Here is a 16,152-nt window from a genome sequence, read left to right on the forward strand (position 1 = left end):
GCATGGCTTGATTATATTGATTGTCCAGAAGGAAACAAAGAGAGTATTATATTTTTCCATATTTGGAAGAATATGATAATGATGATGTCACGAAATTAGTCACCCAATTCTTGCATAATTTAAAAGAATATTGTTCTTGATCAGTGAAATGACTTCAGCAACGGTCAAGATAATAAAATAAATACTAAATATATATCAGGGCCTGCATCTGTAACTAGAATGAGGATGCTTCTACTGCGCCTCCCTATCTAGATTCGAGTCTCCATGTTATAGTGTGTTGTTATAGTGTCTTCCGAAATCCCTAAATGAACTACATACAACTGTAACTATACAAGCTTTCCTGGATTTGACGTATCAAATATCAAATTATCTAATGTATCGTTTCTTGCGACTGTAGAATCAGATTTTGGGAGCATTTGGTTGTTATTTCTAGCAGGTCATATAGATATTTTTTATGTTTCCTTTTTCTATCGTCTTTTGAATTTCGTTGGTTCTGGTTAATGATGTACCATCCGTATATCCAAATTCCTTTAGACTTCAGTAGTTGAAAATTTGATACCAGCCCTGGCATTTCTTTTAATGCATCGTTAATGATCGATTTTGTGGTGATAATCGACAGGGTCATTTATGAGACCTACATACGAAAATCAATGACAAAATTAATATCCGCTGGCTACTGTTTCTTAGTGACGTACAATAATCATTTACCACCTTCTTATTCACGGATGCTTTATGTACAACGTGTGTTATTTAGTATATTTTTCGTATTACAATCCATGAAATCTGTGCTTGGTTGCTACTACAGAACGGTGTGTATAGTTGGTACTCTTATTATCATCATTATTTCTGAATTAGTATATGCTAGTGGTTTGTATAATAACTCATAGAACTGGAGAACAGTGCTACCGTGTACGATAGAATTACGATTATAAGTCTTATATAAGTTACATTCATAGCAGAATCGCTTGTGCCATTGACATTTGTTCAGGTAAGATGATTCTTCAGGATTAGTACGAAATGTTCACATGTCTCATATATTTTCTGGAAATATTATCGTCTCACTATTCATTAAAAAGCTGGAGGTAACCAGCCTCGTTATTCACAATTTCACATTAATGAAGCCCTTATTTGTGATTCGATTATGAAATGAGAAGTGAATTGTAAATAACACATGTTTATGAGGTGTACAGGTATACATTTAATAAACATACCGTACAATAATCTGTTCACAGTTCGTTTTGAGATTTTGTAATTCCAGTTGAAAGTCCTATGAAAAAAAGGTAAATTCTATATTCTGGAAATTGTGGAGATTCATTTAAAAAAAAACATTATATCTAATTAAACAATAACAGTAATTCTGCAAATGCAATCTAAATTTGCTTTAGTAACCTTACGACCATATTCCAGAATTTGAGAAATCATCCAATATGCCTTTTTGCGATCAACAAAATATTGATTTTGATGTAGACGCTTCCCAATTATTATCCACAATATGAAAATTAATATGCTCCCTTGATTATAGAGGTGGATATGAACGGAAAAAATTGAGATAGGTTTAGTGCGTCCAATATTCAATATGTACTTTTCCTCTATTGAATGTGTGTATATATGATGTGTGTGCAGGAATGTGTGTAATTTAAGTTTGATGTGCAAATTAAGAAATGAGTGAAAGAGATATGAACTAGCGTACGGAGGAACGAAGAAAATAGACCTCTGTATCCATTGTGTGTGTGTGTGTGTACGTGTTTGTGTATCGGTATTTATCAGGAGTATTTTTGTATGTGCTTACAAGTATATGTATATGGAAACGTTGCTGTGTGCGTATGTGCCTGTGGAGTAGATATGTATGTTGTGTGTGTGGTGGGATGTAATTTAAATATGTCAGTGGAAGTGTGGAGATGGTAAGTGGAGAGAGAAAACGAGGGGAAAAGCAGAGGAAAAGTGAATGAAATTTGTGAGAGAGAGGGAAATTGGAAGATGGAACAGGGAATTAAGGCCAAACGGCGAATGTGTCAGTACAGATTAGATAAAACGTTGATTCATGCGAAGTCAGATAGAGGTGGGTCTATGGTATAAGGCCAATCCGAAGACTGTGAGGTGTTGGGTGGACTGGTTGGTAGAGCACAAGTGACGGAATACAGGAGTATTTATTTGGAGGAGGATAAAGTTATTGAGTAAATCAGTCGGGAAGACGGCGGCCAGATTATCCAACACATAAAGACCCACAAAGTGTACATTTGAGGCAGTAAAGGATATTAGATGGGATACACGAAAAAGAGTCGCGGATGTAAACAGTTTGTTGGTTGAATCCAGTGAGGGAAGTTTGACACCAGGGTCTGCAGAAAAGGAAGTATCCATGAAGAGTGGGAGTGGTGGGTAGGCAAGGAAGCTACAGACCAGTAGGTTGCGTAGGTTTCGGATGCATTTAAAGGCGGGAGAAGTGAGATGGAGAAAACAGCGAGGGTTGTAGGATCGGATAAAAGAAGTTCGAAGGCCCGTAGGATTTTCTGACGAAAGAGTAGAGGGGTTGAAAAGGGGGGAAAGGCAATGCCTTTTCGAGACGAGAGGGAGTGAAGAGAGGGGGAGGAAATGCAATAATTTTAGCGTGCATGGACTAAGATGACATGGACAATGGTGGAGGGATATCTACGACCACTGAACTGATGAGCCAAGTATTGAGACTGTTTCAAAGTCCTTTTCACGCTTGCACAAACGTCGAAGGCCGATATTTTTGGAGTAGGAGATGGGCAGTTTTTGTTGGAGGGGCGTAAGGAGAGAAATATCGTAGTAGAGGTGGGGATCAGAGGTGTCAAATAGGCAGTAGTGAGAGAGTGAACGAGAGAATCATAAGAGAGAGAGTGAGAGAGAGAGAAAGAGAGAGAGAAAGAGAGAGAGAAAGAGAGAGAGAAAGAGAGAGAGAAAGAGAGAGAGAAAGAGAGAGAGATGGGGAGGGAGGGTGGGAGAGAGGGAGAGAGGAAGAGATATGTTCAGAAAAGTTGATAGCGGTGTCGAAAATAACAGAAGTAAACTCAAAAGAGGTATGAAATGTGGAAAGGAAAGAGAGGAAAGGAAGTCGTTCCCGGGAGAGTAAGGTGGCGCCGATACGATCGTTAGTGTACCGACTGTATAGCTCTGTGGTCAGTCTAGTGAATTCAGAGAAGATTTGGGCCATGGAATAATCGACAAAGTCGTTGGCTAAATTGGGGCCCATTCTCGTTCCAATGGTGACTCCTATCACTGCTGGTAGATCTCTCACATGACATGGATCAGTGGAGAATTGAGAAGTTCAGTGAAGTGAAGGAGTGTAAAAGTGCTAGGTGTGACGACGAGAGTGAGCGAGAGAGTAAGAGAGAGAGAGAGAGAGAGTGAGAGAGAGAAATAGAGAGAGTGAGAGCGATGGAGAGGAGAAATAGAGAGAGTAAGAGTGATGGAAAGAGAGGTTACTTGTCCACTACTCTAATTTCAAAACCCAGGTAACAGGGAACACAATAGTATTTGACCTCAAATAGCATACATAAAATAAAACAAACAAATTAAGTTCCAATTCTCTAATCGTTCTAATAATCTTTCAGTCTGTTGCCAACTTGCAAAGCGTTAATTATTTTGCTAAATGCTTTACATCACATAAAAAATATTTTTGCAAAGATTATGAAGTGTGAATCCTCACTAATGACTCAGAAGTGTCAAAGCTAAAGTATTTGTTTGATAATTATACAATAATATGCAACGTCTTTTGTTGATGAAAAAAAAAACATTTTCGATTGTATATAAACTATCATGATTAATTTTTAGAAGTAAATCACACCATATATACATTTACATTAATACATCAGGTTTTAAAACTGAATGTGGCTAACAGGAATATATTTACATTAACCTGTATGTAAATAGGTCAGTATTGTTGTATAAATATTTTAAAGGTAGATATTCAATGCATAATTAAAATGTGGAAAACATCTGAAGCTGTAAGCTGTTGGATGTATCTTGCTGTATCATTACCTAACCTAGCATTATTGAAAGATGCTCCAATAGTGCATTTATATATTGTTCAACTGAAAAACGTCTTACTTATAGACGCCTGAGAAATATCTGTCTGTCTATCTGTCTGTCTCTCTATCTATCTATCCATCCATCTCGCTCTCTCTCTCTCTCTCTCTCTCTCTCTCTCTCCCACTTTCCGTCCCCCACTTACTCTCGCTATATATATATATATATATATATACAACCCCCCCCCCCCACACACACACACACACATATATAAATATATATATATATAATATATATATATATATATATATATATATATTATATATATATAGATATATATATATATATATATATATATATATAGGCACCAAGCACTCCACCGGCAACACTAAGGCCAAGTTGGTAACCAAAATAAAAGATATGTTCGAAGATCTTCTCAGGGACCGAGTGGGGAACGCGAGTACCAAATTCCAGAGCCGTCTTGCGACCGAGAGTGGAAGCTGAGAGCGGTCACATTTAGAAAATTTTTATCTTTCAACCATAATATACTCATTAATTTGATTCTTTTAATACGTTATTTTCAGGTGAAATACCCAAGGTATATAGAGAGCTGTGCTGATGCATCTATTTATGTGAAGATATTCCAGTATGCGTTAACACATCCTAATCCAATTGTTACTTTCGAATGACAAAATAATTATCAGTCCACAATATGGATAATAAAACATAGAATCATGTTCTTTCGAATATTCTGTTTTATTTCAACCCCAGCGGTTGACTGCAAATTACTTTATGCCTTAGACCATTATACACACACGTATTATAACTAAAAGGCTCCGATTTTCAGTACTCAGAGCTGCTCGGTTCTACTCATTAGCGTTTCCGTCAAACTTTTACGGCATATCTCAATGGATATGTCAAAAGAAATCTAGGATTGGTTTACCAGCTGGTGATCTCAGCAGTGAGTAACTCTTACTGTCTTTCACTTATAGACTATCTCACTTATAGACTATCTATCTATCTATCTATCTATCTATCATCTATCTATCTATCTATCGATCTATCTATCTATCCATCCATCCATCCATCCATCTATCTATCTATCTATCTATCTATCTATCTATCTATCTATCTATCTATCTATCTATCTATCTATCTATCTATCTATCAATCAATATATCCATATTTCTATCTCACTCGTTCACCACCTCTCTCTCTCCCTATATATATATATATATATATATATATATGTGTGTGTGTGTGTGTGTGTGTGTGTGTTTATGTGACCTCATGTGTACCGTTGGCGATTTTTTTCCTCTGACTTCCCTTCTCTGGATCTTTCCTTCTCCTATGTTTCCGACGTAGAGCTCCGCTCGAAACGTTAAGCCCTCCTTCTTTCCTTCTTTCCTGAGCGTCCAATAATACTATATTTGCTCCACGTCCTCACGTTGTTGTGTTTTTTTGTGCTTTCTTGTTTGGATTAACTATATATATATATATATATATAATATATATATATATAATATATATATATATAATATATATATATATATATATATATACATCTATGTGTATATATTTGTGTTCGAAATGGTTGTTTTCGAAACAATTTATTCAATGTTCAGTTCTTAAGTATTGCTTTTTAACATTTATACATGATTGTACTCCATTATATAAATCCTTGTATTTTTGGAGCTTCAGTAAATGAAGCATGGGAAGAATTAAAAATTTGACGTACAAGTCTACAACTGCAAGCAGTGAAATATTTTCCCTACCGCTCCACCGATTCTGGCATTTCAGAGCTAATCAGTCTTGTATGGCTGTTATACTTCAAACCAAACATGATGTCTATATATGTGTGGTACATATTTTCTATTAGCTGACATGATTATTTGTACTTATTTCTGTTCGTTAGTAATAAAACATATCTACAGATATAAAAATGCCTTCCTCTCACAGAAATTTATTACATTTTTATATTTTTTCTTTTTAAAATATATTTAACTCGACGAATCTGAAATTCAAAGTATCTCCTCTTTCACAATTTTAAACATATTCGAAGATTCCAGTCTCATAACAATTCAACTTTTAAATCGTTAAGAGTAATTAACATATTGTGTATCTTCTAGTAACATTTCCCTGATTATCTCTCTACTGATCACGTCCAGGTACTTGTATACGTGACATTATTTATAAGACTGTCCCAGAAGCATTTAATTAATGAATTAGGAATTTGCTTTTCGCCGACATGATTAGGTTGAGCTTCATTGATTATAACCTCTTCAATCTATCTTTATTGCAACCATTAATAGCTGTCATGAATTAAGCAACATTTTAATCAGACCATTTTCTCACACAGTCAACTTCATCCTCATGTTCCTATTATCGACCATGTCAGGTCATACTACGAAAATATGGCTTCACATTCGTGACACCATTTGAAATACGCTTTATGAAGACTATGAAGTATCTGAAGCTCTTTAACTAGATTCAGAAGGAGACATTCTATAATAATAATTGATCGGTTTGCATGAAATTAATTAGCAATATCGAACATAATTATTATCGGTATATAAAATCACATCAACAATAGACTTCGCAAGAAATATATGATTTTATTATTACTGAAGAAATATATAGAAATATTTTTTTTGTTTTTTATATGATAAGGGTTCCTCGAAACACCTGCGAAAAATCTATTGTTCATACGCCTATCATAATTATTTAACTGATAAATATAATCATAAATATAAGTATCATTGTGATATTGTGTTTATTGTTGATGTTGCTTAAACCATATTAAATCTCTGAGTGAGAAGTAAACAGTAACAGTATGAGATCGTAAAATATATTTGCCAACTAAATGTGGCGGTGCCATAGAAGACGATCCTACCGTTGTTTTTAGCCCCAAGAAGACATCTCCTCCAGCTGGCTAACTACACACTGCATCCGATTAGCATTTGTGAATGGATGTCATCGTTCCCATCACTAACCTTACTTGATACACACAGACCCGGGTTCTTCGTAGTTACCCGTCTTCAGTGCATGATAATCACTAGCTAGTGTTGAAAACTCATTCATCTCGAAAAATAATATATGCTTTTGCAGCGACAAATTGTCGCTGATATCAAAAACGGAGACATAAGCAAATTTGAATCTCTGAGCGAGAGGTAAACAGTAGTAGTGCGGAATCGTAAAATATATTGAGCGATGACCTTTGTCCGCAAATACTAATCCTACTCAGTGTGTCGTTAGCCAGCTGATAGAGATCTCTTCCAGGGGCTAAAAACAACAGTAGCATCATCCTCTATGGGACCGCCACATTTAGTTGGCAAATATATTTTATGATTCCGTACTGTAAGTGTTTACCTCTCGCTCAGTTTATTTCTCATTTTTCTAGATCAGCGACAGTTTGTTGCTGGAAAAAGTATATAGTATTTTGTGAGTGGAAGGAGATTTCATTACTAACTGGTGATTATCACACACTGAAGACGGGTAACTACCATGAAACCTGGGTCTGCTTGTATCATGTAAGGTTAGAGATGGGGGTGTATCGATAGCCAGCTAGAGGAGATGTCTTGTTGGAGCTAAAAACAACAGTAATATCGTCTGGAACCGACACATTTAGTTGGCAAATATATTTTACGGTTGCTTAAAATCTTTATTATTTACACTGTCCAGAATTTGCAGCCAATACTCAGCTACGCATAACCCACCCGCTGCGTACGCGCACGCACATACACACACACACGTATACCTACATAAATATGTGAATATATGCACACATATATATCAAAGAAAGAGAGTGAAAGAGAGAAAGAAAGTAAGACAGACAGAAACTAGATTAATAGACAGATGTGCGTAATTTTTGAGTTTGTAATTGTAGTTTATTAATGTTTATCGGTTTATATCGTTTGTATAAAACGTCTACTTGCTTATAATCTCCATGAGTATTTTTGCCTGGTTTGTTGAGATTTGTGTTAGCGCAGTTTTTGTTTGTATTTTGAGTTGTAGTAAATCTGTAGACTACTGTTTAATCTTATAATATTTTACTTGTTTCAATCATGAAACTGCGGCCCTGCCGGAGGACCGCTTTGAGATATGTTTTTGGAATTAATCAACTACAGTACTTTTTTATTGTAAGCCTGCTAATTATTCTATCGGATTCTTTCACCGCCCCACTAATTTACGGGTGCTTCCGCTAATTTTACGCTAGTTTCCGTCTAACAGATCCACTAAGAATGCTTTGGTCGACCAGAAGCTATAGCAGAAGACACTAGCACAAGCTTTTGTGCGGTGATAAAGTGATTGCTAACATCAGGATAGAATTTTGTTTGAATACAGTGAGTAAATTTTTGTCAGTATATATATATATATGTATGTGTGTGTGTGTGTGTGTGTGTATGTATGTATATATATATATGTGTGTGTGTGTGTGTATTTCTACCGATTATATACGTTTTTAATTATTTTTTTTTGCAATTTACTTAATCATTGATATTTTATTGTTATTTTAATTTCAATATTTCTATTATATGTAATTTTCTAGATGGTGTAATATAATTGTTCATTTTGAATTGATAAAATGTGGTTTTTCTCTAATTTTATAAATATATATAATATTATGCAGGATTGTTAATGACTTGGCATTACTCGCTGTGGTATTGCTGCCGCTCCCTGGTGTGTAATGTTCAACTTTCTGTCTGTTCTTTGCAGCATGCTGAAGTATATTTTGTAATTGTCACTCCTTGGTCACCATATCTGAAGCACCCTGGAACTTCATATCTGCCTATATTACTGTACAAAATCACATGTCAAAAATATCTCTGATTTCAAGGGTTTGATTAGTCCAGTTGTTACTTCATGGACTGTTAACATATGCCACGTGCACATTGATACTAGAATTTCACCGATATTGTTGAGATAAAACATGTCCGTCGTTTTGTTATAGTAGGCTATTCTTATCTATAATAAGAACAGAAAAGGAAGTCGCACACGTATATTCAGGTCTTTCTAAACTTGTTTTAAGTTTGATGTGGTTAATAAGCAGCGATCTCTGCCGAATAAAAGTAAGAGGATGGCGTGATGAGAGAAAGCGATTCAAGCGAGTAGGCTCGGATATAGTTGCTATACAACTAGTTTTAGTTTAATGCCTCTCTTATTGAAATTTGTGGAAGAAAACCTGTCGCAACGGAGACATGTTTTTAAATTGCATTCCTACCAAATAATATTTAGGCATCGTTGTTCGTGCAAAGTTACTTGAGTGACATTGTATTCGACATTGCTATCGAAAATAATATGTAGATTTATGTAATACAAACGACCGCATATAGTTTATGCTTTTGTATATTTGGAAGGAATAAGAAAGGAAATAAAGAAATGATATACTTGTGGCGCCACTTACTCAGAAAGCCAGCTTATATAAATATTTCTCCCATAGCACGCAGATAAAGGACATACACACACACTTCAGAGATTCTCTAATATAGGTACATAAAACCACATACATAGATTGTTGCATCAATTCTGATGCAGTGCGTACAGCTGAAGTTCCCGCCTTATCCTTCAGACATGTTAAGTAAGCTTAACTATAATAAATTTTCTTTTTTAAAATATCAGAGATTTGATTATTTGCTGAGATTTGATTTTTAGGGGTTACTCCCTTCGGATTTGTTTAACTTTTATTCGTATTCGTTCTGTCAATTCTACCTGTTTTGTTAAGATTTAAATAATGAGAACATTCTCGTTGCAAAAATGTGATAAATAGCTAAAATAAAAAAGAAAACTATAAATGCTTAGAATTTCCATCAATGCGTTACACTAATACTTTATTATCATATATATTTTATCCTAACTATATTTTTGTATCATAATAACTGAAAAGGTGAAGGTAAGGAGATGGAAGAATCGATAGCACGCCGGGCGAAAGGATTAAACATTTGATCTGCCTTTACGTTTTGAGTTCAAATTCCACTGCGTTCGATTTTGCCTTTCATCACTTTGCAGTCGATAAAATGAGTGCCAGTTGAGTATGGGGGGGGGGTCGATGTAACGGATTTAACCTCTCCCTTGAAATTGCTGGCCGTGTGCGAAAATTTGAAACGAATGTTTCAAAATCTAGCTTGCTATTTGTCCTTTTCAACAAAGTTAACAACATTTAACTGAGTCAATTAAGTGATACACCCAGAAGTAATTAAATCCATGAAATTGTCAATCTCTCACACACAGAAAATAGAACCACTGTGGTAGTGTGAAATCTTATAGGATAACTCAGTAGTGAAGTATCAATATTACCCGGTCCCGTTTGTTCTACCTGAATTTCCTAATAAAATATGTTATCAAAGCCAGGTTCTCCAGACTTCACCATATGTTTAAGGCCACCATTTCCAAACCGAGGTAATAAGACAAGAATTTTCGATATGCACCAAGGTATGTTTTTTTACTACTTGTCAGTGAGACTGTCCTAAACTAGTCTATGTTCTATTGACGTCCAAGTTCTCTCTGCGCACAGTTGATCAACCTCTTGAAAACAGAGTTGATGATCACACTATAATAGGAAGAATACGATTGAAGGAAGGAGATATTCTATTTCTGAAAGAAAAAAAAAACATTGAGATATGAGAAGCAACTAAGAATTGAGCGGACACAGCAGAAGTGAAGGATAGATTCTAACATTTACAATTTGAGGCGATTGATGAAACTTGACTCTACCTGCAACATTATAGCAGAAGTTCATCGAGGATCTGCGAGATAACACAGCCCTTCCAACACTCAAAAACGAAGAAATGGAAGACAAGTATACAATCAGAAAAAACATTCATAAGAAAGGAAGATACACATCTTTATTTCATAATAATAAAAAAGAATCATCCGTTCAAATGATAGACACACGTACAATGCAAAGAAACCTTAAATGATGCTTTAGACTAGACGCAAGATGTATGAGAAAGAATACATATTTTAGGAACAGCATAAAACAACAAGAACAAAAAAATATCATTTGTAGATCCCTTAACAATTTTACAATGGGGTCAGTTCTAAATACGATTCAAACAAAAAATACTCATGAACCTAATGCCAATTGAAAATATCTCATATCAGCTTTTATTAGTAAACCACCTGATGTCATTTTAACACAAATCCAACAAAACATAAATGAAGGTCTAACACTAAACAATAGACGATTTCACACACACACACACAAAAGAGCTGCCCAGAGTAAGTGGTTAATTATTGAAATTTGTAAACTATACATTCTTGATAAATTGTAATAATTAATTGTTAGATTGTATATTGTTATATTTATCATAGATATCTAATTTGAACACTCGAATATTAATATTCTAATAGCTCTTAGCCCGCCGGGCGAAACACTTAGCGGCATTTCTTCCGTCTTTGCGTTGTGAGTTCAAATTCCGCTCGGATCGACTTTGTGCTTTATCCTTTCAGAGTCGTTAAATAAGTACCAGTTGAACACATGGGCCAATAGAATGAGTACTAGTAGAACATGGTGGTCATGTGCCAAAATTGGAAACCAATATTCTAAAAGATTAGTGCAAACAATAATAATATTAGGTTAAATATTTTAATTTAATCGATGAATGGTGTTTAAACATTTTTTAATTCCTGGTGTGTGCATTAATAAACATTCACGTCTCTAGCATTTGAATAATTAAGAGAAAATCGTAAGAGTTGATAAAGGTATAACTCAGTTAGGTCCCTTACATCTTTTCCGTACTACATCACCTGTGTTATCCTATGATGTATGTCTTTCTAAAATTGATTAAACTGAAACTGGCTTTATCTCGACATGCTACGAAACGTGCTTTCTCAAAATATTTCTTTTAAATCGTTTGCATATACATGCAAATAAGCATACATGCATACATACATACATACATACATACATACATACATACATACATGCATGCATACATACATAAACACATATACATATTTATATATATCGGTGATTGTGTGTGCATGTTTGTGTGTGTACATGAGTGTATCTTCAATTTTTCTTTGTATGTTATTGAGAGCAAGTCAGCTCTACGTATTCTAAATTGAAGATTTCTAATAGCTATTACAGTTATAAACATCCATCAAGACATGAATACTGCAGCTCGTTCACTTGGAAACTATTAATGAGAGAAAACTACTAAAATCTAGAACATTTGCATCGCACGTGCGCAGAATGTAATCAAATTTAAATGTACGTTTTAATTTGGAATTATTATTTAAACCTTCGACTGAATATATGAATACTTAACAAAAATAATTACCAGCAACTGCATTTCTCTCTTTATATCATTATTTTTTTCGGTTTATTTCATTAAATTATTCTTCGTTGGAGACAAAAGCAAATAAAATATTCCTCTAACTTGAAATTATAAGATTATATAAATTGTACGTACACGAGCAAGCACGTAACTCCATGCACACACACAGACACAGACACACACACACACACCTATTACACGCTTACACAAAAACATTAATATAAGTACACTCACACATATATACACTTACGTAAAACTAGAAAAGTATACATACGTTCAGTCTTATGAATACGCTTATCATCAAATGTATACTATAAATGTAAACTATAAAAGTATAACTGTTTCCCCAATACTGTTTATGAGTACCTTCTATGAAGATACGTGGATGATAAGATTTACTTAGATTATAAATCACATCTGAACTACATTTAGAGTGCTTTACATTCACTGACACTATCAAAGAAATTTGAGCATTATTGACTAATGTATCAAGAATTCCCGCAATATTTTACTTACCCCATGAATGCCCTTTAGATATGTATGTGTCGTCTTTACATTCTGTTTCGCCACTTATTAAATAGACTCCATTGTCGGTATTTAATTCTTCTCCTTATTCTAATTCTTCTCAGAATCAGTACTTCTAGTCGCAGAAGTGACGTCAAGTAGTGAAAAATTAATTTTTCTTAGACACGATGATATTTTAAAGCTTAAATGACGGACACCATCTATTGATATTTCTGTAGATAACAGCGGACGTAATCAATTATTCTGCAAAACACAAACAATTATAGTTCCTCAAATTATCTGAAGGAAAAATAAGTATAAAAATTATCCTTAAGAAATTTTTTACCTCCCTGTTTGGCATACAGATTTACGCAACCATTTCCCACTGATTAAGAATTAAACAAATCATCTTTCCACCGGAGTGACTGAATTCAGTATTGCGAACCATGAATTTGTCGAAAATTACATGGTCTTATTGGATCTCTCTCTCCCTCTTATTCTCCCATCTACCTCTCTCTCTCCATTTCTCCCACCAACCTCTTTCTCTCTCCCTTTCTCTCCACCTACCTCTCTCGCTGCTTCACAGAGAGAAGAATACAATACGTTATACTAAGTGTTAGGCAGATGTAGCTACTGAGTGTGAGTGCATGGCTCATGATGAAATGTCGGTGGGAGAAAGAGTAATGTAACACATCCGGCATACCAGTAGATATACCATAGATTCTGGAAGAAAGTAATAAATTTCATTATCTGGTGTACGGAAAATAACGGGACCTAAATCAGTTAAGAAAAAATCATTGCAATAATAATGATGATTTCATTTATTTGCTATAAGGCGATGATGGGGCAATACAAAGACAGACATAAAGTGCTGGGGTTTAGATATAATGAAAAATTTAAAAAAACAAGAAAGAAAGAAAGTATACACAGTACACACTGTAACAGAAGGGACTCATGCATAGCATACAAAGGCTTCAAAAAAGGGGTGTGGGGGATGTGGCCCTCCTGATACAGGAAGGCCTCTTGGATAATCAATGAACCCCAGTGTTCGAGATTTCCCTGAAACACCAGGAGCAAGACCCCTCTCCAATTTCCTCTCTCCGACTCACAGGTGCACACTTAGAGGTACCATCTACTCTTGCCATTTTCGTAACTTTCAGCCACCTTTCAGTAAACTCACTCGAGGACAGCACCTCACTCTCCGCTCTCAATTTCCTTTTCAAGTGAAACTTGGAGAAGTCAAAAACAATAATCCTTTCTACCAAAGGCACATGCCTGAAATTTGGTTAGGAGGGGACTAGTCGATTACATCGGCTCTGGTGTTTCACTGGTACTTAATTTATCGACCCGAAAGGATGGAAACCAAAGTCCACCTTCGCTGAATTTGAACTCAGGACATAGTGACGGGTGAAATACCGCTAAGCATCTCATCCAGCGCCTTTTATGATAATAATAGTAATAATAAAAATAATGGTTTCAAATTTTACCACAAGGGCAGCAGTACTCGAGGTGGGGCTGAGTCGATGAAATTGATCCCGGTGATCAACTTATAATTATTTTATCGACCCCGAGAGAATGAAAGGCAAAGACGACCTCAGCGGAATTTGAACTCAGAACAAAAAGACAGACGGTCAAATTTTGCCCGGCATGCTAACGATTCTGTCAGCTCACCGACTTTTGCAATAATAATAATAATAATAATAATAATAATAATAATAATAATAATAATGATAATCTTTTCTACTGTAGGCACAAGGGCTGAAACTTTGGGGGAGGGAGTAAGTCGACTGATGACTGATTTATCGACCCCGAATGGATGAAACGCAAAGTCGGCCTCTGTGGAATTTGAACTCAGAACGTAGCTACGGGCGAAATATCGCTAAGAATTTTTCCCCGGCATGCTAACGATTCTTCCAGTTCGCCGCCTTCGCAATAATAATAATAATAATAATAATAATAATAATAATAATAATAATAATAATAATAATAGTTTCTAATTTTGGCGCAAGGCCAGCAATTTTGGGGAAGGGAAATGTATTAAACTGGTACCTATTTTATCGACCCCACCAGCTTTTGAACTCAGAACATAAAGTGGGAAGAAATGCTGTTAAGCAATTCTTCCGACGCGGTAGCAATTCTTCTTGCTCATCGACTTATAATTTCTTATTATATTTACAGCAGCAATATTAACGTAATACAAAATGTGAAGCGGCATTGGAACTCTGACATGTGAAATGTTTAAGATTGACAGTCAAACGTCTACTGTGTTGCGTTAATTGTATTTATTCATTTATTGTTAACTAACCATTTAACGCCTGTTATCGGTAATTAACGATGCTTCACATAATGAGAGTTTATGGGTAGAAAACGATAATATTGAAATCTTGGAAGAGATCAAAGATGTGTCTACGTTTGAAGAAAATCATTTCATGCAAAGTAATTAGAATATCAGCCGGTTGTTGCAGAAACATCAGCATTTGTATATGTTATACAGACACGCACACAAACCCACGCACATGCACACGCACGCCCCCACGCACACACACACACACACAACACACCCAGTTCACCACAGAAATATTAATGCATATATCTTTATATACATGTATATATATATATATATATATATATATATATATATGTGTGTGCGTGTGTGCGTGTATATATATATATTCTTTATATATCTATATATACGTAGATACAAGCACAATATATGTATGCATTTATATATATACACACACACAGACACACACACACACAAATATATATATACATGGAAATGTGCGCGCGCGTAGTGCTTGTTTGTGTGTGCATGTGTACGTGTGTGTGTGTGTTTGTGTACGGATATGTGGTTGTGTTTATGTATGTGTGTAGGAATATTTAACTGTTTACACCAAGCCTAATCCTTAACCTTACAATAAGCTGAAAAGAATCTCAATAAATAATTTCCTCTGCCTATTGATTATTGAGGCGTTATCGCATCAAGATGAAATTATTTTATATCCTAATGATTGCAATGAATAATTTATTTTCTATATTATAAGAGGAGATTTAAATGAGAATTGCTCAGTTCTGCCTCCCCCCACGCCTTGGATTTTCCCTGGTTTTGTGATTAATTCATTAAAAGTAATTGCATTTCTTCTTCTTCTCCTTCTTCTTCATCTTCTTCATCTTCTTCTCCTTCTTCTTCATCTTCTTCATCTTCTTCTCCTTCTTCTTCATCTTCTTCATCTTCTTCTCCTTCTTCTTCATCTTCTTCATCTTCTTCTTCTTCTTCTTCTTCTTCTTCTTCTTCTTCTTCTTCTTCTTCTTCTTCTTCTTCTTCTTCTTCGTCATAACAACATCAACAACAACAACAACAAAAATTATCATTATTATTAAA

Source organism: Octopus sinensis, linkage group LG16 (assembly GCF_006345805.1).
Source record: "Octopus sinensis linkage group LG16, ASM634580v1, whole genome shotgun sequence".
NCBI lineage: Eukaryota > Metazoa > Mollusca > Cephalopoda > Octopoda > Octopodidae > Octopus > Octopus sinensis.